Raw genomic sequence first — 26,690 nt, 5'->3', positions numbered from 1 at the left:
TCTAAAATTTGGAGCACCACAGTCTGCTTTCAGTTTGCTAACATAAATCTAATTTTTTTCACTGTAATTATTCCAGATTTACAGTGTTATAATAAAAGAACAGATTTTTTTGCACTAAAGCTTTATTTGCTAGGGATTATAGCAAAAAATACCAACCTCCCCCTGCCCCGAAAAAGCCTTAGATTAAGGCTGTCCTTGTTTATTTAGGAAGATGTGGGAGATCAGAAGCTCTAACTCTGAAGGATAATGCAGAAATTTATGTATAAATGTATTTATGATAATACCCAAGAACCCTATCAAAGATCATGAATCTTTTTTTTTGCTGAGAACCCTAATCGCTACACATACAAAAGAAAAGCTAGTTTCTATTATCACAACAGCACAAGCAAAACAGGGAAAATTAAAAGCAAAATGAGCTGTTCAAGAAGCCATATGGAACATGGTCTCTGAAGAGCTAGTCCCGTCTGCCACACGAGCCCTCACTCTGCTGTATACGAGATACCCAGCAGCAGAGGTCAAAATTTCTCATCCAGATTCTGATTTAAACTTCAGTCCATGCACACAAGAGGGATTTTCTACATTTTCATCTCTTTGTCCTGTTATGATTCAGTCACTACTCTTCTTCGAAGCAGAAACTTTTGCTGAATTATTGTGGCAGCCATCAGGTCATGCCACAACATTTTAGTATCCTGAGTTATGGAGACAACTTTCAAAACAGAGTTTAAAATGAGTATTGTTTTTACAATCAGAGCAATATAAAAACAAGGCTAGGGGTGGGGGAGAATACTGAAGGGGAATAGGGAGATCAGTAGCATTTAAACTACATAAGAGTCATTTTGGAGTCTGACTGAAAACCCAGGCAGTATGTGAGGCACATTATTCCCTCTCTTTTTATACTATCTTAATGACATTTAAATGCTTTCCAGATATGTGGAAAATTATGTAACAGCTCTCAAGGGAATGGGATTCTTCAAAGAACTTAATTTCACATCCCTGCGAAGGTGATCTAAGCAAAACAAATCTGGATAGGGGAAACACCACCAGAGCAAAGGCCAAATGCAGAAGCACCATGTCCGAGCAGAGCAAGCCATGGCACGGTGTCACTCATCCTTGTGACTTGCTTCAGGGAATGATTGTAGCAAAAGGATTAGCATCATGTGGCACAACTGTAGTTATAAGGGTGCAAAGTTCCCTTCCCTTAACGCATCTCTGTTCCTTTCAATGACCTATCCAAGTAAGTTTAGTTAAGGAACTCACCAGAAGCTGTAAAATGTATTGTGCCTTTCGTGTCAGAATTAAGAATTCGCTCCCAGGCCCTGTGAGAAAGAAAATCCACGAGCCTTCTCCTTCCAGCCCGTAGGTTTCCATGGTAGGTGCAATATGAAAGAGTGCCAAACTCAGTCTCACCAAATTTAAGAAGATAGCAGTAGGTATATTTTCAGAAAAGGGTTCTGGACTACCCCAAACAGGGAGGATTACAGTCTCTGGATTTAAAGAATTCATTTGCACAAGCTCTGCTCAGTCAGTGTGTGTAGACAGGGGCTGTGCTGAGGAGGCAGGATTTTATTCTCAGTTCATGTGGATTTTGTCCAAGTGGACCAGAAAGACTCTTCTTGTAGTTCCTGACCCAAGACAATGTCCCTCTATGTTTCTTAGAGCACTATATTTATAACTCCATAGATACGGAGGCTCACAGAAGAAACCAGTCCAACAACCCTAAAACTTGATCAAGCACAAAACCTGTTTGAGCCCTTCCTGACACTGCAGTAAATCTCTGGAACCGCAAAAAAGGGAAGAGAGGTGTAATTCAGACTAGAATGAGGCCAGCTGCTAACAAACTTGAAACAAAATTATACAGGACTCTACAGGACAACAACTGTCTAAGCGAGAACAGAGTCCTTAGTTCTTAGTGTGGCTTCATTTTATCAGCAAGACATGTTCAGCCAAATGCTCATTTATTTAGATTTATCAAATCCATGTCTTTTAAGACTGCACTTTAGTTATGTGAAAGTTTTTTAAAAAAAAAAAAGTACAAGAAAGGCAGTTATTTTTTAAACTCCCAGTAGTTGCTTTGCAAATATATTTGACATTTTTTTGAAGTCCAAGCTCTTAACTCATGTTTGTATATAATAATCTCAGCTTTCATTTGGGGGGAAAAAAACCCACACACACACCTAAGTTTCCAAGTTCCTGTGACTTAGGAAAGTAAGTGTAAAATGTACAGCCTAACGGCTTCCACACTAGAAAACAAATAGAATAATCTCAGAGGTGATCTGCTTTAAAAATCACATGGTTTATCATCTCTTTTCATGCCGTCTTTGAACTCAGACTCAATTACTTGTTGTCAGCATAGGGCTGTAAAAACTTCTTCTTTCATACAGGCTTTTAGCAGAGGTTGAGTCCCAGTTCTTCTTGTGCTAAGGTTTTTCTGGTTGTACAACTGTTGGTTAATTAAAACTGGCCTGTACAATATTTTTAGAAGTGTTTTCTTTAACATCTGCTTATTGCAAGGCATTTTAATATACTGTTTGTGGAATGTGATCTATCTGGCATTTATCATAGATACAAAATAGCTCTGCAAATAAAACATCTAAATGAGACATTTTATTCTCTTCCCTATCTCAGCGTATATTTGTGGTTTGAAAAGAACAAAATCATAATTTTAATGCAGATGAGGTTACCTTATTCACTCTCTATCACTGCACAAACAAATAAGGTGGCAAAGGGCATTACTGCAATTCCCTGAACATCTTTTGCTATGCACAGAAACTTCTGAATACATACCATGTGAGGCAGTAGTTAACTCCCTAACCTACTTACTTCTTTCTTACTTACTTACAAACTACTGGGGCTGCATCATCTGAGCCCACTCTCATTTGGCAGGATGCCCATATACTCATTCATTATGAGATGCATAATTTCCTGAGCTATTCCAGCTGCTCATAGTTTAATTTGGTGATTAACCATAAATTCGTATGGAATTACACAATGGCCTTACGCTCTCTAGAAGTAAAGACGCTGTAGAAACCACCATGAAAAATCACAAGAGCAGACGTGTTGTTCCTGAGGATCTCAAAACAGAGCTTTCTTCCTGAGGGAGGTGAAGTGAAACACAATTTGAAAGCAGCAAAGAGCAGAGGAAATCTGGTTTTGCTTTATACAGGTCCCCAAACTGGGATTCGGGAGAGTGAATGGATTTCAGTTTTCCAAAGACTTAGGATTTCCTGAAGGTCTTTACGGTGGATATCTTCAAGAGAGAGAGAGAAAGACAAGATAACTGGCACAGGGCAATTATCATGACCAGCCACATAGTCAGCGGAGGATGGTAGTAGAGGATGAGATGCAAAAGTCAAATCACTGCCACCCACAAACCCACCTGCATACTGAGATCAGATCCCCACAAAGGCCATATGATATTAAAAGGGCAATACAACAATTAGGTCAGAAATGGAATGTCATCAAGTATCATTGGATTAGTAATACTTTGATATCAAAGGCTTTTAAATATTCTCAACTCCCTTGCTGTTCTGCCAGGTCTTTGGCACATGTGGGCTGTTTTTAAACAGAGGTTACACCTGCAGATATTGCACAGGCACTCGGTACTGGTCCAGAGTAAACAAATCTGCAACAGTGATTACAGATCTGGAAACAATTATTTAAATTTTCCACAGGCACCTACATTTCTTTCTACTGAAAGTGCCAAATTCTTTGATGATTCAAAATTTGGACTTGAGTAGCAAGTGATATGTAAATTTAAAAAAAAAGGCTAAAATAACTCTCTTATGATTTCATAGACCAGTCCAGTCATATCTCCCTTATTCTTTATAATTCAAGAGGCTTTAGGAGAATTTTGGTTTATTAGTGTCATATGCATTGTTTTCTTTTGTGTTTAAATTTTTGGAGTTTACTAAGGTATCTAGAAAAGAGAGGCTGGGAAAATCAGACTTCAAGGCTCACTGATACATAAAAGGTTATTAACTGAAAACTATGAAGTGATGAAATGCTATATGATCACATAAATATTTTAAATGCAACTCATTACTTAGTAATCTACCTAGTTACATTGCTCCCATTACAGATGGTCTAGGCAATTCCATTAAGAAGTCCTGTTCTTTTATTGTTTAGTTCTAATTGCTAAACTTGTATTAGCTGCTAAATTGCTAAACTGATATGAATTCAAATGTTACAATAACGAAGCATCTGAGGCTGAAGTTCAGTGATACCAATGAAAATTCCACTTGGGAATGGAAGTAAGGAATCTGTAGACCACATCCAGAACACTGCATCTAGTTTTGGCCCCTGGTACAAGAAACACATTGGTAACTGCAGCGAGTTCAGCAGAGGGCCACCAAGATGACCAGAGGGCCACCAGAGGGATGGAGYACATCCTCTGAGGAGAGTCTGAGGGAGCTGGGCTTGTTCAGCCTGGAGAGAAGACAGCTCCAGGGGGACCTAACAGCCGCCTGCCAGTGTCAGGGGACAGCGAGGGCCAGCTGCTCCCTCGGGGATGGGAAGCAGGACCTCAGCATGATAATACAGCTGGCTGGGCAGGGACCTTGCCACATACCTGGACAAGGAAGCAGGGCAGAGCTAGAGATGGCAGTCAGATGCAACCAGCTGCTGGTGAGCTGGAGACCAGTGCTCGTACAGCATAGATCGGGCAGGGACCTTGCCACATACCTGGACAAGGAAGCAGGGCAGAGCTAGAGATGGCAGTCAGATGCAACCAGCTGCTGGTGAGCTGGAGACCAGTGCTCGTACAGCATAGATCGGGCAGGGACCTTGCCACATACCTGGACAAGGAAGCAGGGCAGAGCTAGAGATGGCAGTCAGATGCAACCAGCTGCTGGTGAGCTGGAGACCAGTGCTCGTACAGCATAGATCAGGCAGGGAATGAAGGCCCAGGGCTGAAATGGAGTCCCTGGGCCCACAGGCTGGGTGGGGGGAGGCCCTAGGTGAGGCTGGTCAAGGCCACTCAGGYTTGTAATGCCCCCAAGGCCCTGACAGCCAGATCCCACAAGAAGGTCATCAAGAAGATGGAGCCAGGCTCTTCACAGTGGTGCATGGTGAGACACAACAGGCTCTCAGGGAGCAACAAGGGCTGGTTGCTCCTGAGGGGCAGGCGACCCGGGAGCCCAGTGTGACCCCAGTGCAGGCAGTGCCCCACTGACAGGCCACAGCCCCACAGTCTTTGAGCACGGCAGGCAGAGACAGGTGATGGTAACATGGTCCATTGACACCCACAGCAAGTGAGGAACCAGGCCCAGGGTCCACCCAGGGACTCCAGTGAGGAGGAAAAGGAGACAGGGCCAGAGACAGGCTTGGAGACAAGGCTACAACATGGGTCCAAAGTCCATCCAGGAGGTGGGTCCAGAGACATGGCTGCAGACTGGCACATTTATAGCGTAGCTCAGGCAAGGACTGGGTGCTCAGGCCTGAGCTTAAATGGGGCTCCAAGGCCCATGGTCACAGGGTAGGAGTCCCCGGTGAGATTAGTCAGGGACATTAAGGCCTATTAGTGGCCTCGGACACCCAACACAGGCATACCTTGAAACAAGAAAGATTTATGCTAGATATAGGAAAAACTTTTTCACCAGGAGGACAGTCAAGCAGTGGGACAGGCTGTCCAGAGACTGGGCAAATCCAGCCTGGTCTGACCTCACAGCTGGCCCTGCTTTGAAAGGCAGTTTGTTCTGAAGACCTCCTGAGGTCCCTTCCATTCTGACTTATTCTGTATTACTGTAATATTTAAGTGGCACCATTTAACTTCATCTGTCTTAGTTCTCCTATTTCATACATGAGTACATACACACGTCAGCAGCCTTTAACATGCACAGCTGAAGACACTGAGAGTTAGACACTGATTCACTTGTTTCAAGAGACGTCTGATATGCATAATTTCCACAGCCAAGACATGGAGTAGAAAGGAGTACAGAGCAGGCTTGTATCTTAATATTTATTTCTCTTCCCTTGTGTAACCTGTATATGATATAATGTGCTTTTATCTATCTTATCTGTCTTCCTGTTTTGAATGCATTTATCCTGTTGCACCTAGACATCATTTATATGTGTTTCATACCTTCCAAAGAATTTTTTAAACAATTTAGTACTCAGAGCTGTATCAAAATAACATGTATTTCCCTATCAAGTGTGTCATTTTTCACTTGGGGAGACAAGCCTCAGTGTTAAAATGGCTATTTAAATATAATGGATCGTAACTGATGGACTTCTTCGCATTTACCAGCAGTGAATGAACATGTTTCTATTAATTTGCTACTGCGTGCTCTGCCACTGTCACAAATGCATGCAAATAGCTCTGATAGGAATACAGAGGTACCTGCTACTTCGTTGAACAAGGGGGAATCTCATAAGGGCAAGAGAAATGTGCTGTGTGTCTGAGATTTTATTTTAACAGCAGATGAGTATGTGATTCTCACCAAGTAATATTTCCATTTCTAGTGTTGCTGTTCAATTTCAGAAGTTTTCAAATAAACTAGAACAAAGGCAGGGATTCCTTCCCCCCTGCCCACCCCACTTACTTAGGCACTAGTTCACCTTTGGCTATGCTTTGCTGGTGACCTGGACCGCCCCAAAGCATAACATCTCTGGAGACCCAGTCCACCTTTGTCAAGCTTGGACTAGAGAACTCTGCCTCAGTTTACAAGGGCTGGGCTCCTCTTGCAGCCTTTTAGGCAGGTACAGCTACCTACAACTCAGAGTAGCAACTTTTTCCACCCACCCTGTGGAAGTTCCAATGATTCCACAAAGAGCACCTCAGCAGTGAATCAGGTCTTCGCACCTACTCTGAAAGGCTTCCAGATCGTCCTTGGCATTAATGGAAGTTAAGAAAACTTCCACTGCACGACTGGCAAATAGGTGTGTTCCCCCACCAGCTAAAGCCAGAAATTTCTTCCACTGTATCTCAGGCATGGACATCCCAAATACAGGACAAACAATAGCTGTTTAATAAAGTCACAAAGGTTTTTTTTTCTTGCATTTATATGTTTGAGATGCAGAAGCATTTTTTTCTGTGCAAGTTCACCCTATCTAGAACTACATTTATTCAAAAGGATTCTCATGATATCCTCCAACAGACCACACCGAACTGCTTTAAGTACTTTGAGAACAGCTGGTGAGAAAAAGTATATAATTCAAGCCCTTTCCTAATCAATGTCTTTCCTTTTCTAGATAACTGTTGTGCCATGTAACCACAAATGTGTATTACATGCTTACAACCTTCTATCCCTCTTCTGCCTCATCCTCATCCCCTAACATCATACCTGATATTGATTTACTAATTTCTTTAAGACATGTCCAGAACGTGGCTGGATGTTGAGGGAAATAATGTGAATTTATTAGGACGTCATGTGGAAGAGGATTCCTACACTTTTTTTTCCTCCCTGGTAACGCACACAGCCAATACAGCACAACCAATAACTCCAGTGCAGACTGCAAATACAATAAAGAAGTATGCTAGATTCCTTATCCGGGTTATCAGTCACTGGACACAGATGTCTCTCTAATTATATATATACGGGGAGAAAAGCTATACACTGTTCAATGTTAAATATATACCTTTATCTTTGATAATCTGGGGACTGCAACCTGAATGACACAGAACTGGGACTGGTTGACCTGCATGTATTATCTTTCATAATGCTGTTCTCAAAATAACATCATATTTCTTCATCCATTAAGAAAAGAGCACTCTAAAACTAAATCTGTTCCTAGCATGTAAGATTCAAAATACGTAGCTTCAGCTTATCCTCCTTTAGTTACTTACTTTGTTCCTAGTTTCACATATGAGAGGGATAGAGAATCTCTTGAAATGGAGAACAACTTATAACTGATACTTTCAATGGTATTCCAGTTATATATTAAAAGATTTTTACTATACTCCCTCTCAGTTTTCCTTAAGCTAATCAAATCCTATTTGCCTCTAGTTTTCTTCGGAGACCATGTTTTCTAGCTCCACAATCTCTCTTACTGCTCTTATTCATATCTTTCCTGAGTTGTGATGCCCAAAACTGAATACAGCACTCCCACTAGAGACCAATAAAGCAGAACGATTTCTTTATTGTGTTTCACATAACATTTTATCGGGTAAGTGTTTGGGTTTTTTCACAACACAGTGGCATTATTGATTCATGCCTTATGTGCAGTCCATTCTAAATGATGGATCCTTTTCCTTAGAACATTTTAACTAGCTAGTCTAGCACATATAACTGCAAGGGAATAATCCTGAGGGTATCAAGATCAGCCTAAATTCTAAGCCAGTCCTCTAGGAAGGTCTGCAAAGTTAATAAGCCATTCCATCATTTAGGCCATTAATAAAAATAGTAAATAGCATCACAGCCAGAGCAGGTTTTTGAAGGTCTCCAATGACATAGCTGTCCCCTGCAACAGGACGCAACTCATAACTACTCCTTTGTAGTTTCCAGCCAGTTTCGCACCAGTTAATGATCTTTCCATTAGAACTCTGATTCTTAGTAACACAACTTCTATTTTTCTTATTTTTCTTCCCCCCCCCCCCCTTCCAGAGAGGAAACATTAGGACAGTAGTCAGTTTGGTGTTTATAACATAAATATGCATATGAAAACAATGTATGTTTTAAATGCAAAAATAGAGTAGGAATTATTTCATGCTGTTATTTCTCCCAACTCTAAGGGGATTCAATTTAGATTTTCAAGTTTCAAACATATCTATTCCTGAAAAAACAAACAAACAAAAACCAAGTTGCAAAACTTGGGATGGGAAAAAATTTTTGAATAAATTTTCAAGTTTAAAAACATGAAAGGCGAGTAAAATTACTTACCAGTTACCTACAAAGTATGATCTGGGGTATTGTATTAATAATGATTATCAATTTTAAAGCTCTCAGTAAGCAAGAGTTGTTTTTCTCAATCTCTGAGAAGAAGAGATTTTGAAAAAACAGCTGGCTTATTAAACATTAACTCAGGTGCATTTATGAAAGAGAAACCACTTACCTCCTTTGTGATTCTATTTACAATAAGCACAGCTATTATCATATTTTATCATGAAGCTATCATGAGACTATGAAAATAAAGTCTACTTTATGGGAAATTAGGCTTTCGTAAAGAAAAGGCTTATTTAAAGTTCATTATGACCATACAAGGCTATTTAAAATTCCTAGGTTCAGGCACTCGGAAATAATAAGGGTCATCTTCCAAGGAAGCTCTGTTGCTAGGAAACTCAAGGCACAAAGTGTCACAATAGCTTGTAATTTACTCTTTTAATCAAGAGATGTTGAAGACAAATGAACTCACCAGAATGTGCCAGACTTCTATCTGATCTGCATGATTTTACATGAAAAAGGGGAACGAACCATAACCCCTCCTCACTGTCCTGTAGCCTCTTCCCAAATCCCTGAATTTGTAACATAAGGAGAAGTGCGCATTTCACTTTTTTTTCTGGAGCAGAGGGAGTGTTTTGCAGTATCACTTTTATAGGTTATCCCACTTCGTTACAGACTCCCATAGGCAGCTGGCCCTAATGGGTGAGATAAATAGGTGCAGGGAAGGGGAGTGAGCCAAAGGGGTTTCATTCCCACCTCAGCTATTTCAGTGGCTGGGATTTAAAAGGTTGCCTAATGTAGGAGGGAACAAGGGGAGTTCCGAAGGGGGCAGTCTGTAAGGTGAGACTAAAATGCTGCCTAGCTTGAAAACAGCCTGAACTGTTTCATTGACATTAAGCTAGGAAGAGATGGCTCAGTCTTTCACTTCTGGTGGAAAAGATGTTCTGGTATTTTCACCTGGGCAGATGTTGCTGTGGATCAGCCTCCAGATGTATGGAAACACCAGCCTAATGCAATGCCCCGTGCCCATTCCCACAATCTGACATAGCAAATGACCACCTTTTTTGAATAGTGTCCATCACTACAATAATCTCTCCCATACTAAGGCACAGTCTTAGGGCAGAAAGTGCTGAAGGCAGAGTCTGCCCTTAATGCTAAAATGCCTACAGGAATTTGTGGGCATGTTGACTGCAAGGTTACAGATACAGTTCCAGCACAAACAAACTAAAAAGAATCAGAAACTAATGGAAACAGGACAACCCAATAGAAGATGGCTGGAGGACAGGTTATTCAGGAGCCTCTGTAGCTCCAGGTGGACCAGTTCCAGTAAAATTCTAACAATAACAAAAAATTCAGAGAGAGATTAAAAAAAAAAAAAGAAAAGCTCAGAAAAGCTCAGTATTGCAACACAATACCAACTGAGACATTTCCATGCCAAGAAACCTAAAGAAACAACATTGGAATAGATTTCCCTCATACTTCAGTCCTTCAGTATCCAAAGAGTAGCACATAGCAGAAGGGAAGATGGGAAAATGATCAGGCATTTGCACAGGTGGCTATCATTTTGAACCAGTCTACCTGGATATGAGCTGATCTTTTTATAAATAGCCTAGTTACCATGCTCTATCAGACAAGGCTACCCTGTCTAGAACCACATTTATTCAAAAGGATTCTCATGATATCCTCCAACAGACCAAACTGAACTGCTTTAAGTACCTTGAGAACAGCCGGTGAGAAAACGTATATAATTTAACAGCAAACCGGAAGTAACTGGAAATACTGCATTATATACAGTTTAAAAAATCATTGGTTTATATATATAACAATAAATATACCATATAAATAAATACCAATAATATACCAATTAGCTAATCTAATAAGCTTACCATTAACGAACAGTAGAGTCCAAATAACCAGTGGCTGCTGCCAGCATTTAAAATTGGATGAAAAAGAAAGAAAAGTATTCATTACCAAACCAAGAAGGACAGTTTACCCAAACCAGAGACAGGAAGAGGGCCTTCTGACTCTGCATGAACACGAGTGGATGAACCATGAGGTCAGAGGAGCCCCTGCCTATGTGTGCTTGAAGGAGAGGAAGCAGGGCTGGGGAGTCTGGGCTCTGTAATAATATTAATTGAAAATAAAAGTTGAAATCAAGTAGACTTGAAGTTTTATTCATTTGTCAAAACTTCTGTCTCTGGAGTTAGTTTTGGATGAACTGTCAGACTGCACTGGCATAAAAAAAAGTATAGTAGGCTGATAATGAGCTTTTATTAAAGACCTTCATTTTGGTTAAAAAGTAACTTCTTCAGAACTGCATAGAATTGAATGTAGTGTCAGACAGAGAACTTCTTTCAGTGGCTTTCATGTTTTACTAGAAGTTTGGGATTGCATTTCTTCCCATCACTACTAATAGTGAAAAAGATGAACACATAAAACACTAACATATGGAACACATGACAATATTTTCTTAATAGTACCTACATAGATCTCTTCTGCTGAATCCAAGCAGGCTTCTACTAAATGAAGTAAAAATCCTCAGCAAAAACAGTAAAATGAAAATCAGTGGAGTGAATCTTCATTCAAGCTTGTTTTCATTTTGTCTTTCCTTTCACATTCTCTCCCCTCTCTTCCTTGTCTTTTTCCTAGCTCATTAAGGCCAGCTTGCATGTTAATTACCTTGTATTTCTTGCCTCTGCTCCTTATTATGCTGAGCACTGGGAAGCCATATACCAGGATATTGTTTTTGCCCAAATGGCCAAACACAAACAAGAGCCCAAGCGGCTAGAAGAAAACTCTACTGGAAGTGCTGGATACTACTGAGAGGAGCAATCTGTGCACTGGACACCTACATGGTTCTGTAGTCTAAGCAAGCAGGAAATAAAAGTACTCAGGGTACTTATTGGGTTAATATATAAATTTTGCTTATGCGATGAGTGGTGTTCCTTATAAAATGTTGGTCATTACTCTATCAGACTTTAATAGATTATACATGCTGAAGTGTTCAAAATTAATGAGGCATTTGCTCTCAGGGAAGTACCTTGCTAAGAATTTTTTTTAAACAATGAATCACATGGATCAACTAATAGCAAATGACCTCATTTTCACAGGGATACTTTGTGCTTTCATTCTGAATTCTGTCCCTGCAATCTACACATAGGTGATGGAACAGCATAACAACTATGGTATCAAACAACATATTGCTCTGACAGCAGCAGAGACCCATGTACTTCTGAGCAAGCTGCATAGTTTGTAGCTATAGTGGAAGAACTTTAAAGTGCCAAAGTTTAAAGCCACTCCTCTGACATGGAAAGCACAGGACAGACAAAGAGCTTAATAAAATGTTTAGACTGGATACAGGACTTGGCTTAGCCTTGACAACGAAGTTGTCTGAATTGCTGTATTCTGTAGAGGCATAGAAGCCAGAAGCATTCAGTGCAGAATGAGATACTTGTTGTTAGCAGCTCATCTCGGTACAGTGGGGCTCTGCACCAGGGGCATAGCCATTCCTGAAAGAGTGGGGGAGATAACAGTCACAGGGAGAAGGATGCAGAAGTGCCCTGTGAAAGAACAATCCGCAGACACCCATTCCTAACTCAATGTCCTCTCTACGTTCCTCTCTAGTGGCCAGTAAACGAAGATCTAAACACCATACAGCTACCAGATGGATAATTTACTTGCTGTGCTCAAACATGTTACTTTAGCTCTGTAGGTCTGAGGTTCAGTTCCTAGAAGTAAGCAGTAAAATGGTTACTGAATCAATGTTCAACCTCATTGGTGTGAAAGGTCCCTAATAGTTAATATTGAGTAAGTCCTCTATGAAAACTTAAAGGGAAGGCCTATAAGGAAGCAATCTCCCAGAAGAGGGTGGTGGACTGTTAGCCACTTTGCAGATTACAAAACAATAAAACTACGTACTCAGAGATGAAATGCAAGTCTGTAGCCCTGACTCCATCAAAATAAATAGGCTTATCTCATGTCCCTTGTTTCAAAGCTATTCCTAGAATAGTTTCTATAACACAATTATTCTTTGCCTTTTTTAGGATGATACCTCCCAAGTTTCTGGTGAGTTCAGAATCCAGCATTCTCATTCCCAGTAATAACAGTAAGACTTTACAAGATGAGAAATTCCTGAATGATCATCTGAATGGATGTTTCCCGTGTCTCCTTCTGTGCTATACAGCCAAGAATTCCTCTCCAGGGCTGGTAACACCCCTTCTCAGGGATGGCAAATTAAGGGGTTTGACTTTCATCTAAATGCTAACCTGGCTCTGGCTCAGCGGCGCTGGGCAGAGGTCTGCTGCAGTAACAAAGAAGTTCTCCTGTTACTCCTGTAGCTGCCCACTATCATGTCGGTCTGCAGAGCGGAGCTTATTGGCTGCAGGACGACAACCAGTCCTTGTCTCCAGCCATTGCCTGGCAATGGTGCCTATACCTCAGACTTGCAGGTGGTATCGCAAGCCTACCCATTCAAGCATATGCCAAATTACGTTTGACAGCGTAGGAGTCAGAAAGACATTTGCACTCATTCCAAACACATACTCTGCCAAGGCAAAAAAACACTTGAGAGATCTTTTGAAGCTTGGTTCCTCATGCACATCTCAATCCCTCAGTCCCTCATTGTCATTCACATCTTGGTTCATTTGCATCTTGAATGTAATTATATTCAGAGCAAGATCACGATGCATGAATTCATTCCATATTTACCTTTCAGCCTCAGAAGGGTCATCAGTTTACATCCTGGGAGCAGCTTTAAAAGTTTTGGCATTTCAGCACCTCTGTGTCAGGGTTCTTTTGACCCCAGAGTAATTCTGCAGGGACTTGGGTTTTTGTCAGTGTGAGATTCCCTGTCAAACATCTCAGCATAGCTGTAATTATGAAGACATTTACTTAGTACAGTTTTTGACGTGCATTTTCTGATTTATAGATGCCTTGAAGATAATTGCTTAATTTTCTTAAAAGTAAATCTGAAATGGTAATACACTGGACTGCTACAGTGCTCGTATTTCACTTTAATGAAAAGAGATATGGATATGTTTTAGAAGTAAACAAACTATGGAGATTTAATGAGTATGGCCACTTAAGCTGATTGAAAAATGAATGTATATTGGTCACACTAGTGTGGGCAAAAGTGGCTTCCCCCTTGAAAAATAATTATGTTTTTCTGTCCAGCTGTAGCAAAGTAGGCGGTGTGCTTAGAACGTTTTTTTTGGTCAGAAGATGACAAGAATATGGAGGTAGGTCTGTACATTTAATATAGGCTTATTTTAAAAAGAAAAATGCCATTCTGAAACAAAGCCAAAGTTTATTTTAAATCTACTAAAATGTGATATTTGGCTATTTGAATATTTTTCTCCACTTTCTTTTGGCCAAAACTATTTACCAAGTTGAATTTGAGCTGAAAAAAAAAARGRAAAAAAAAACAGTTTATTTCACCCCTACAGCTCAGCTTTTAATTTAATGAATTATTCCTACAAATAACATCATTCTGCTTCTATTAGGAGTAGAAATAAATCATTTAAATTTTGTTGTGTTCACAACCAACCATTTTCATCAGTTATCCAACCTTACTAAACTTTGCTATGAAGGATGTCAGCTATTAGTCTCCAAGGATATGGCATCAAGTGGCCACACTGTCTTGAGAAATCAGAAAAYAATGATGTTCCATCCTCTTCAAGTGGTCAGGGGTAAAGTTATTATCTGTGTTTGCCCTTCCATTACCATCATTTTTCCATCACATTTATTTCTATTCCAAGCAACCTGGAAGGGGAATATTTTACCCTGAGGCCTCTCTTTTTCTACACCCTGAGCAAAATGTACAAAAGAAACTAAGAGACATGGCAGGTCAGTGGCTGAGAAATGAGTCCTTGTCTCCTGACTCACAAGCCTGCTATCCCATACGACAGTGTCTTACTGCAGACTACCTCCTTCCCTGTCAGCACTGGGGCTATGGGATGGCTGATGGAAATCCAAGTAGTTTGGCTCTGTAATAGCTATATAGAGAGAGATATAACCAAGAAACTACACAAGCAAAAGCACTGAAACAGGCAATGAAAACGTTGCTGCTCCATCGTCCCAGTGCCACACTTACAATTATTTCATACAGCATCCCACAGCTAAGGTCCACATTTTGAATGGGATTAAAGCTGAATTAATTAGTTTAAATTCAGAGGTATTAGAAAGGAGTTCAAAAGATTCTCTAAGGCCAACATACCTGAAAACACAGAAAGATTTTAAATTGCTCCAAGCAGAATATGAACTTTGTGAGGTTGTTTGTATACTGATCATGATAGTTATCTTACATTTATAGCCTGACTTTCCAAATCAAGACCCATTTAAAATGCCACAGAGGATCTGAAATGTCTTGGTTTAATACCAGGAGAAAATGAGCACTGAGAGTTCACTGGAGGTATACAGCTATGGCAATATGTGGTCCTCCAGAACATCTGTTACTTGAAATGATCAGATAAGCCTTTGTCACTCCACAATTGAACGCCCCCAGCGAGCGGAGTTGCAAGCAAAGGAAGCATGCTAAAAATGAGCTAATGAGCAAAAACTGAGCATCAGTTTGTTTGAAGGAAGCTGCCATTCTGCCTCCTCACTTGGTATTAATACTGTCTAACTATTTATCCATTTGGGTCTGTACAATAGTGGAAGGAATGCTGCACCTCCAAGTAGCGCCCCAGAGGTTCCTGATTTCAGACACAGAGCTCTGATCTTGCACTGCTGGATCGAGTGCAGTATGAAGCCTGCTCCTGGAGGCAAAAGAGAAAGAAAAGCTGAAAACAACCACAGAAAAAAAAAATCTGACCTTTCCAGAACTGGATATGCTAGTCTAACCAGAGACCTAGCAAAGGGGGTGACTCCTCACAGTGCTGGGAGGCCAAGTGCTCGCCTCGGCTCAGAGCAGAGTGGGGGAACACTCAGAATAAGTGCATACATGGGTTTTGTATGCCTGCAGTAGGCTTATTCTGCGGCTTCCAACCCACTGGCCATAATCACCTGAAAAGCCAACAATAAAACTCTTGACCAGTATGTCCTCTAAGTACAGAAACTCTACTCTTTTCAAAGTAAGATGAAGACAACAGAACTTGGCAAATAGATGTTGAAACTGGCAGATGTCTTGTAGGAAAAAAAATAAGCATGATTATGGTAATTAAAACAGTATCACAATACATATGCACGTTGGCCAAATGAAGCTGTCAAGAGTAGTTTTAATTCTGGAATGTCCTAGTTTTTTTGTGCTTTACTTTGCCATCTTAAAAATTTTTTAATGTCTTTATTTAAAGCAAAATAACACTTTTCTTTGTAGATATCCATCATTCAATTAAGGCTATTTTCCAAGTGACCTCCATATGCAGGCAAGCCCTCTGTATTTCAGTATCACTCACTTTATTAAGAATAAATTAAGCAGTTACAAAGATCTTCAAAAACTGCCAGTGAAGACATTCAAATGCTAATACGTGGTGTTCTGGGATATCTTTAACCTTTCTGAATTGAATGGGGCAATCCAAATTGAACAAAACTGTAGGGCACTACATATCTCATGGGGTTAGAGTTATTAAAAAATGGACTTTGTAGATTTTTTTGGTCAAGAATTAACACTCAAATAAAAACAAGTTTATTTCATATTAGTCATGACAGGAGAAACTGAAATCATTGCACATAAAAACAAGACCAGACTGCAAGTCTCTGCTCAGTGGGTATTGCCTATAGAAGGTGCATAGCTTCCAACACTTACAGCAACATAGGTATAAGGACATCCTGAAACAAAATAGCCCTCACTTCAGTCTTCACACAAGCTCATGAAACTTGCCAGGATGCCCCTGTGTCATAGAGTATTAAGTAACAAAACTCTCTCTGAGAGGGGAAATGCAACTGCTCTCAGAGAGTATTAGGCCTAAAGATCCAGAAAAAAATGTTAAAATGTTACATCTCCACAGACACAAGAATGGAAGGAGATCACATAACAAAATTTAATGTCTTTTGGTTTTTAAGTTGTTGGCCAGGTTTGAAATTAGTAACATTCATTTTAAATGAAAAATATTACTATGTATACCTTTGCACTAGCATATCTGCCACTGCTAAAAAAAAAAAGTTATGGGAGGAGATATGGATGACTTTCTAGATGACAACTCTGTCCTATAGTAAGTCAGATAACCAGCAATCTTCTAAATCTCAACTGCCTACCATAATCTTTTCCTGCATATAAATTCATGGCTGAACAGCTGCAATTATCCACCAGCRAAAGAATGCTATTGCCCAATTCTGTGAAAACTGTAGCTTAATATTTCTGGACAATAATTCCAAAAACAAGTTACTAAATTATTTGCTGACCTAATTTCTCATGGCCTAAACATAGTGGGTTATGTAGCACTTGAAATGTCAACACCACAGATTTTTACTGATAACACACTGGAAGTAGGAGATACCCAGGTTTCATTGCCTGAGCATATTCTGGCAAATTTTTATTGACATTCTTAATTAAAACTTCTTTATCCAAAAGCTACCAAACACTAATCCTTCAGTGAAGCTAATCAAGTCTTCATTTACATTCTCATCATAACCAACCTTGTAATATTTTAAAGTAATAAATTTTATCATATATGACATAATAAAAATTCTCTTTGATTTCCAAAATATGAGATTCTTGATTATCAAATCTAGTTCCCTCATATTACAGTGATTTTCACCATCAGGAATCACAGAAAGTCAATGCTGAATAGATGATTTTGGCACTTATTCATCATTTCCCACATCATATGTGAGGTGAGCATCAGTGTTATRGAAAGAATATTCTGTTCTGTTCCTCATCAGGAGCAAGGTCTCCTTTCCTTAGAGGAAACTTATATTTTATGATATTTTGCAAGTCTGATATGAACATAATTTTATTTTTCAGTCCTTTTTGACTTCACAAATACTAATCAATGTTAATTATATGTCACTCATTTCTTCATATGAAGCAATAGTTCTGTTTCAATTTTCCAATTGTTCTAGTAATTAAATCATAAAAAACTGTGCATTTAAATGCACCAAAAAAAAAAAAAAATACAGAAAAAGTAAGATAACTTTTTTAAAGTCACCTCTACACTGCAAGGGACACCAAGGCCTGGTTTCAGGAGGTGCTCAGATCACATGCTACCTCCGCAATGCTCTTGATGCTGTGGGTGCCCAGACAGTTTGGAAATACGTCCCTCACATATTCATCTCAAACAGGAGGCCAAACTGCGTGGAAACTGCATAGCAACAATTTAGTGTCACAGCTGCAGCGGGTGTCAGATACAAGGTCAGGAATTTGTACCTCCCCAGGCTCAGTCCGTACGTTTCTTGCACTTCCCCAGCTGATGGTTAGACAACAGGAGAGGCATTTGGGTGAAAGACTCTGTGCAGGAGCTTGCTAGACTATTTCAGGAGGGATTATACCTGTAGATGGTACAATCTGAGAACAACTGTATTTGAAAAAGTAATAAGACCTTTATCCACCAGTCCATAATTTGAAGATTCAAATGTAGACCTCGTCTCAGCTGCCCTCTCTGACATTTTACAGTGTTGGCTGTGAACGGGCACATCAGTGTAATGCCACAAAGCAGTAATCAAAACGTCCTCGCCTTGTCAGAACACAGTGTATGCGATGCACGTGCACTCACTCCTTTTAGTCTTAATCTCTTCAGAGAGAAAGGTTTGTGTCTTGTGAAAGTCAGAAAGATATTTCCCTGCATACAGTCCTATTAACTGATTTACTTAAATGCATGTTACTGGTCTAAAGTCTGAAAGCTGTAATGCAGCAGTAATTACTGAATGGTACCTGGAAGAGGGAAGCTGCTCGCACTTGCTTATTTTGTTCAAAAGGCTGTGGGTTTAGAAGATGATCCTACACTGCTTTGTAAATTGAACAGCTGCTGTGATTTGATTGAAATGGCCTGAGTAATTTAACCAATCACTAAAGCTGTTTATTAGAATTACAAAGCAACAAAGATAATCTTTAGCTGGCAACACGCCATCATATTTTAAAAGATTCAGCGTGGTCAAGAAGCTCTGCGTATACTTTCTCTCTCCTAAGTGGTCAGGTCAGTACTCACGCTGTAAAACACCTGTGCAGCAAACATCAGACGTGTTTGCATCAGTCCTAAAGATCTCCTCTGCTGTTTCACAAATGAGTTTTCCAGCCTAGTCAAATGAAGAAAATATGTGAAATGTTCACTTCTAAGAATAACAGGCCTCTACCCATCACAGTGATTACTACAGAAATGAGAAACAAGCTATAGATTACCTTGGTAAACTCCCCAACCTTGTGCAGCCCCCCCCCAGCAATATTTCAAATACTGTTTAAGCCTCTCTTTTAAAACCTGCTTGGCAGATTGCCCTCCTCATTTTGGAGTATATTTCGTTCTCTATTCACATTTGAACTACAACGTTTGATATTTGAATGACCATCTCCTCTTTTCCTCTTCTAAAARATATAAGGCCTGACTTTTCCATCACTTACTCCCAGGTGACTCCACTGAGAACTGGGGAGGCACTATTGATTTTTGTTCACCAATATAAGAAAAAATCAGACTCAGATTCATATCTTCCCCAGCACTGTTAGATTTACGAGCTCCTTTGTTCCCTGAATATTTCTCCTTAGCTTATATCCATTATTGCTTTACAACTATTATTGCTACAATATCATCTTTGCAGGAAGACAAATAGAAAGGAAGTCAGAAATGCCCTCTTTGGCCATTTATACCACGTTTTAATAACTTTCTCTAGTTTTGCTCAATATTTCCATTAAGAGTATAGTTCCTTGAATGTAGGTTGCTTCTAGAAAACAAAGTTATCGTTTATTACAGCCTGAGATAACCATTTATTTCTGCTGTAACTCAGAGCACATAAAATATTAAAAGCAAAGTTTTTCCACTCTRAGCACCAAGCCATTTTGTTAATCTGCAGCTGTTTTTGTCATGATTCCAAAAAGTCCCAGAATACTTTATAAACTTTACAATACAGCACATTGGCATCCTTCCATCAACTGATACTATGCAGCCATCTCTGAAACCAAGTGAGGCAACAGCTATTTCTACAAAACATTAGGGTCTCTCCATTATGACCACTACTGTTCTTTCTCACTGTAATTTTGGGTGGTTTGGATCTCTTTTTATTTCTTGCTCCATTTTAATGGAACTGTCAGAGAGATACTGTCAATGCAGAATATCCCTCTAATTCCAAATAGACAGAGCTTGTCTTTTCAGTTCGCTATTATGCCTTGTTATTTCTGTGTTGAGAGAGTAATAACAATTTCTCCATATGGCCAAAGTAGCTCCTTAATACAGATTTCCTGAGAAGAGAGCTTTGTCTTTCTTGCTGGATTACATTGCTTATGAGTTTTGTTTTATCTTTTGGTTTCATGCCAAGAATTTTTAAAGTCAGAGTAAAATACCACATAGGAAAAAAAATTAAGTGTATCTAACATACCTTCCACTCTAATACAGAGGTATTTACAACAAAAATCAATGCAATGAAGCACAATAAAACTGCATATGAAGAGAGCACGCATATGATAAAATATACCGCACTTTAGAGTTAATGGGTGAATGATAATGTTATTTTTATGATTTGCTGTCAGCCAGGACTCTAGTGTCCTTGTACTGTATGATGAGCACGTACACAGTTGTTCTGAAAAGCTTACTGGCAAAGTACATTTGCGCTTGGAAAAACCGGAAAGAAGACTTGGTGGAAATCAGGACTGCCTCCTTGCAAACCTGACCCTCCTCTGGTCTGTCAGGAATCCCCCTGCAGCTCACACGGCTATAACACACCACGCCTGAGCTGGGGCAGTTAATGCCCGATCTCAGTGCCACTGACTGGCACAGAGGAGTGAGCAGCTGCCCCTCGTCCAGTGCGAGGTCTTCTCCAGGTCCTCCAAAAGAGAGGATGGAGGTGGGGCAGAAACACAGAAACTGGAGGCCATCTAGGAAGACACTCGGAGGGTGATTACAGGCCTGGCAAGCGAGGACTTCTCAGCACCCTGGACCAAGCCCTGGGATCCCACTGACCTGGCCTTGCTGAAACAACGCAGCTTGAGCTTCCCAGCCCTGCTTCTGTCAGTAATACTGTCTGAACAAGATAGATGTTAATCAAAATAATTCAGTCCCACTGTGGATCTTTCTTTGGCTCTTGCTTATTTGATTCCGTTCAGAATTTTTGTGTGTGTTACTTAAACAGTACCTTTCTACAATTTAAGAGTGAATAATCCAGTAACACAAATTGCAATCTGAATTGATTGAAAAGGGGTGAAAGCTGTTATATTTAATACAAGTGATTTGGTTTCTGAGCTAATAATTGAATGAAATGAGAACTGATAAAAAATAATTGTCAGTGAATGTCAGTACCAAAACATAGTGAGGCAATCAGACAAAAGACCTATATCACCAACTTTCACCTGCTTTTTACATAGCACTTAATGGATTAATATTTGCATGTATTCATCTAGCACCTAGTAGCCTCAGTGATGTGTCGGGACCTATGTTCTAGGTCTTCAGTGGAAAAAGGGGAAAGATGGTCACTGCTCCAGTAATTTAGAATTGAAGTGTTAGATAAGGGATGGGTGAGAGAAACACCCCCAGTACAGAGGGACAGAAACCATACCAGCAGCAGGAGAGGTGGCAGCCTCAGCCTGCTAGCAGTCCAGCCACCAACAGGTTTCACGAATAAAGGGTTCAGATGTCCTCATGAAAGGTCCCTGGGAGTTACCTAATTAGGGGCAGTTTCAACTACTTAACTCGTCAATAACTCTAGGTAGATGGTGAATTCTGAACAGCATGTTAAGAACATAGCTAAGAAGACTACTGGGCTGACAAATACATGGCAATCATTCACAAAAATCACAACATGGGTAATGAAAGCCTTTGTGAAAATAGTCCCAGTTTCTGCAGATACAGCTGTGAACAGCTTCATATTAAAATGAGCGCAGAAGAATGGAGCGATCAAAGCAAGCTGTCACCACAGAACCATTCCCACAGTTAGTTTCCCAGCCCCATTAAGGATCGTAGGGTTTGGCTCACTGGTGAGAAATGAGTTTACAGACTATGCTAATGTAAATGAACACAAAACATAGATGAATTTAGGCGACACTTCTCTGAAATGACTGAAGGGAAAGCTGTGGCTGCATTTCATCAACAAAATCCTTGCTTATCCTTTTTAATTAGCAGATGAGGGAGAGACAATGAGTCACACAAAAAAACATAAATTTGGGGATTATATGCTCCAATAGTTAACCATCTTGCTAATTGAAAGAAAAACTGCGGTCGGTACCAAAAGAGTGAACTCACGTAAATCAGTGGCATGAAACAGGAATGTGATGGAATTAACTTACCTACTCCATGACATTTTGCTTACTGCAAAATTCTTAGTACCCCAGAAGGCAATGACATTTTAAAAGACTTCAAATTTAAAAACCATTCTGAAAGAAAAGCTATGCAGGAGCTCCTAGAAAGAGCTGAACGTGATGTTTTGTGGGTGATGTGTGAATTCTAGCCCTCTGGATCTGTTCATTAATCTGAAAGAGAAATTATAGAACTGAATGAATTCTACGGAAATAAATTCCTGATGGGCCTGATCAAAGCCCATCAAGGTTGGTAGGAAAAACTGCCATTTCCTTTAGCAGCTTTGCCATGAGGCACTACATGAATTTGCTCTGTATGCCTGGTTTTGTGTTTATCCGCCACAAATAATCTAGCTAGAACTGGCCACTGTACTGACTGAAAAATGGAGTAAGTTAATATTCAAAGAAAGTGAATTTTGAATCTATAATAACATAGGCTCCAGAGGTACTAAATATTTATACTAAAAATGGTATTCCTTTTAACTAGGAAAGGGGGTTAAAAAGTGAGAGATATCTCTGATAATCTAAAATCTGAATTTAAAAAAATCAGAAACCAGTTATTAGATGCCTCTGGGTAGAGCCAATATTCAGCAAATCATTTTGTATTGAAAGTGAGACCAATGATATGTTCATGTACAATTCATAAACAGAAAATTAAGTACTGCTTGTTCTGACCTATTTCCCTTCTTTACATAATTAGTTGACCTGGAAAGTTTACAGACTTAAGTCCTAGCATTTTAGTTGGTCCAGTGTGACTCACATCAAATTTCCATGTTTAAAGTAAGTATACATGCTGATGTTCACACTTCTGGCCCACCAAATCACACACATCCATTTTTAGACCTTCTTGCTGAAGGTATTACTGCAGCTAAAAATAAAGAATTCAACATGCTATAGGACTGTGAACCTAAAGAAAAATAAATTTCATTATATCCCTTGTAAAAAAAGGGAGATTAAAGAGAATATATATATATTTCTTAAGAAAAATTAAGAGATTCTAGAACTGGATATTTAATAGCTTTACTCTGACCAATATACATGGTGGCGGAAAGTAATTTTTAGTGTCACATGTGCCTCCATTGGCTGTAGGGGTTCACAAACTCTTGAGTTAATCTACAGTCAGTAGATGTACCTCTGCCTTCCAGAATAGTTACAGCATTTGTCCCTGCTAGAAATATGTTCCCAAACAAAAAGGKCAGTTTTCCAAACTGATAGGAAAAAGCAGGCTAACGTTTCTACTCTGGCCTGGTTCAGGGTTCAAGGGTTGATCCATATTTGTGTCTGCAATCTAGGTAATTTGTATGGCAAAGAGCATGTATGTATCGTTACATAAGTCCAATGGCCCATAGGTTGAGGAACAGTTGTACATATAGAAATAACATATTTTGCATAGCTGACAAATATTTCAGCATCACTCTCTTCCCACTCAATTATTTCAGTGTGTCTTAATACCTTACTTACAACATCATAACTCATTTAATCAGAGATGATTATTGTTATCTATTATGGAAATAATACACACCCTCTACTGTCCTGGAAATGATTTTGCCAGGAGTTCACTGGGAAGAACACAAGACTGATTAAGAAGAGGAGAATTTATGTTAGATGACATATTGAGAATTCCTAATCAACATTGGAAAAATGAAACAAAGATAAGACAATACAGTTTAATGTAAAAAATTGTGTTAAGAGGTTCTGTGTCAACCCCTGTTCTAGTTTACATAAGCATAAATGAGAGCAAATTATTCCAGCTATAAATAACATTACACTGAATTTTGTGTAAATAGGATTAGAATCTGGTCTAACAATCTCACCTAACAAGTTTTTTACTATATTGTGCAAAATATCCTACCTTATCAGTACTAGAATCTCACCACCTTCCTCTGTTCTGACATCCCTGATGCTCTCCATGTTACTTTTCACAGTTCTCTGACTGTGAATATAGTAGACTTGTCAGTCTTATGACCTCCTGCACTTAATATCATTTTGTACATATGTTTATTAATTGTTTCAGAATTGGCCTGTGCAAAACAAACACTATTTTAATTCAGTAGTGGTCCATTCAGATATCCAGATGACAGCACACTCATTCCTACTGTTTGCAGTGGCTGATTTATTTATTTTAATATTGCTTTTATTGGCTTGACTGCTGCTTATGATCAGAAAGAGAGCCAGTTCCCCACCAAGTGCTCAGAGTGTTGTTTCAAAAAGCAGTTGCATCCACTACTGTTTGAAGTTATTCACCATAGATTTAGATTGTAACATGAAAGACCTCCCTCTGCAAATGATGGACGACGAATCGTGTTGAACATAAAAAAACCAACACTTGAAATACATCATTTGAAGCAGTTTTCTAGCAAGACTTACTTAGAAAAGGTTATTATTGCTAATAAAATGCAAACTTCAGGGTTTCTTAAACCACTGTGAGCAAATTTTTGAATGGTATAAACTACTATAGCTCTACTGGATCCAAGGGGCCTATATTTGTCTCCCAGAGCTGTACCTATTTACTGCTGGGAATCAGGACTACAGTATTTCTGCCATTGCCATTAGGAAAGATTTCTGCCCTCATCTGCTGTATTTACCCCTCCTTTCCAGAAAAATACACCTGATATATATTTCTGTACATATGAGCAAAGGTGCCTCTGCTGTTCTTCAGTTTTGCAGTTTTCCTCTTCTCTGCAGATCTTGTTACCTGAACAGTGAGTCCAGCTTAGATGTGAATTATCTTTATCACCCTATCCAAGCCCTCCAGCTATCATTTTCCTCCTGGATGCAGCCATTAAAAATAAAAATAATCAAGGACTCACTAGGACATTTATAAACATGACAGTGCATAATTTTACAAACCAGCAAATTTTGCTCAGCACTGTCCAAAATCCCATGGCTCTGCTACAGCCTCCTTATTTGACCATGATTGAGATGCTTTTTCCTCTTGCTAACTGCATGATAATAGGGTTTGCAGGGGGGAAGCACACCCTACCGCTCCAGGGGAAGGTTACCCCTAAAGCGACAGGTCAATGAGGGATGGGTCATTTCTCCCATGTTTCAAATCCCCAGGGCATTGAAACTGGCCTGAATTAACATATAATGCCTACAATACAACCTATAACCTATATATAAGCTATATATAACCTATAATGCCTTTAATAACAGCATAGCTAAGGATCCTTGCCGGGGGAGATGGCTAATTCAATGCCTCTTTGTGCTCACAGCAGCAGCTTACTATTCTGCAGAAGAGGAAAAAAAATCCTAGAAAGCCCCCTCCCCTCCTTTTGCTCCCTCTGGTCCTGTTTCATAAAATAAGCTGCTGCTTTGTGGAAAGCTTTGTACAATCCTGAAAGTCCCTGAAAAGAAGCTTGGCACCGGGGCTTAGAACAGGCTCCCTCCTATAATCCCCACAGGGCAGTGTATACTGGAAGAGGTTTCTCCAGGCCATGGGGAAGGTTGCTGATCATTGTGAATGTGCCCTTCCTCCCTCAAACTACTGCACGGACACTGCCGACTGCATCCCATTGCACAGCGGGGGGAAAGGGAAGATTAGTCGTGTCCACAACCACCTTGAAGTTACAAAGAGGAAAACACGAAAGAGGAAGGGAATTAAACATTTGGAAGCAAATGCTGTTAAGAAAATAGAATCACCACATTTAATGAAATTTTGTCATCACTGGAACTCTCAGAAAAGACATGAGGAGCCAGTAACTGAATGTGCTCTGCCACTGAGACTGCTGGAAGCAATGTGAATGACAGTGCAAAACATGCAAGAAGAAATCTTATGTCAACTCAAACAGGAAGAGAAAGTTATCTATAGAGGGTGTATATTTTAATCTTGAGAACTTGCACCTAGAATCTATACTTGCACTTAGATGTCTACAAACTATGACAAAATAAATAATAAAAAGCCAACCAGAAAAAGTCAGCTCCTAAAAGGTTTTCTCTTTCACTTTGATGTGAAAGGAGTCCACAGTATGGAGTGTTCCTGTTTTAAGTGTGGGCATTTAAAGCGTGGGCAATGTTAGGAGCTGAAACCTGTGTCATTTGAAAAAAAGAAAGGTAAAATATCAGTGTTTGGAAATAGATATTACATTTACCAACATATTATTCATCAGCAATTGCTTGCCTGTCTATAGGCTGCAGTGTTTTCAAGTGGAATGCTACCCTTATGCATGCGATTGTTTGCCAGGACAATCAAGGGTCACCAGACCAGAATAATAAATTCCATGTCCTGAGYTGCCCACACAAAAGTGGAAGCTTCAGTAAAACTGGTACTTCCCCTTCCCAGGAAGGTCCAGAAAGTGGGGTCCCACCTCTGTTCTGGGGCCCCAACTACATTTGAATTTCCTCAAGTGATGAGGCACCTGATAACTATACAAAGCCAACATCTACTGTGCTTTATGAAAAGCACCTCCTTCTGAAATACCCCAGTCATGCACCCACTTTCTACAGCAGAGTAACGTGTTTCTCACCATCTACATAATTTGACCATGAGATTGAGGTTTGGTGCTTGCTCA

This window comes from Apteryx rowi, unplaced genomic scaffold (genome assembly GCF_003343035.1).
Source record: "Apteryx rowi isolate R43461 unplaced genomic scaffold, aptRow1 scaffold_22, whole genome shotgun sequence".
Lineage (NCBI taxonomy): Eukaryota > Metazoa > Chordata > Aves > Apterygiformes > Apterygidae > Apteryx > Apteryx rowi.
Note: the sequence above shows the minus strand (reverse complement) of the source record.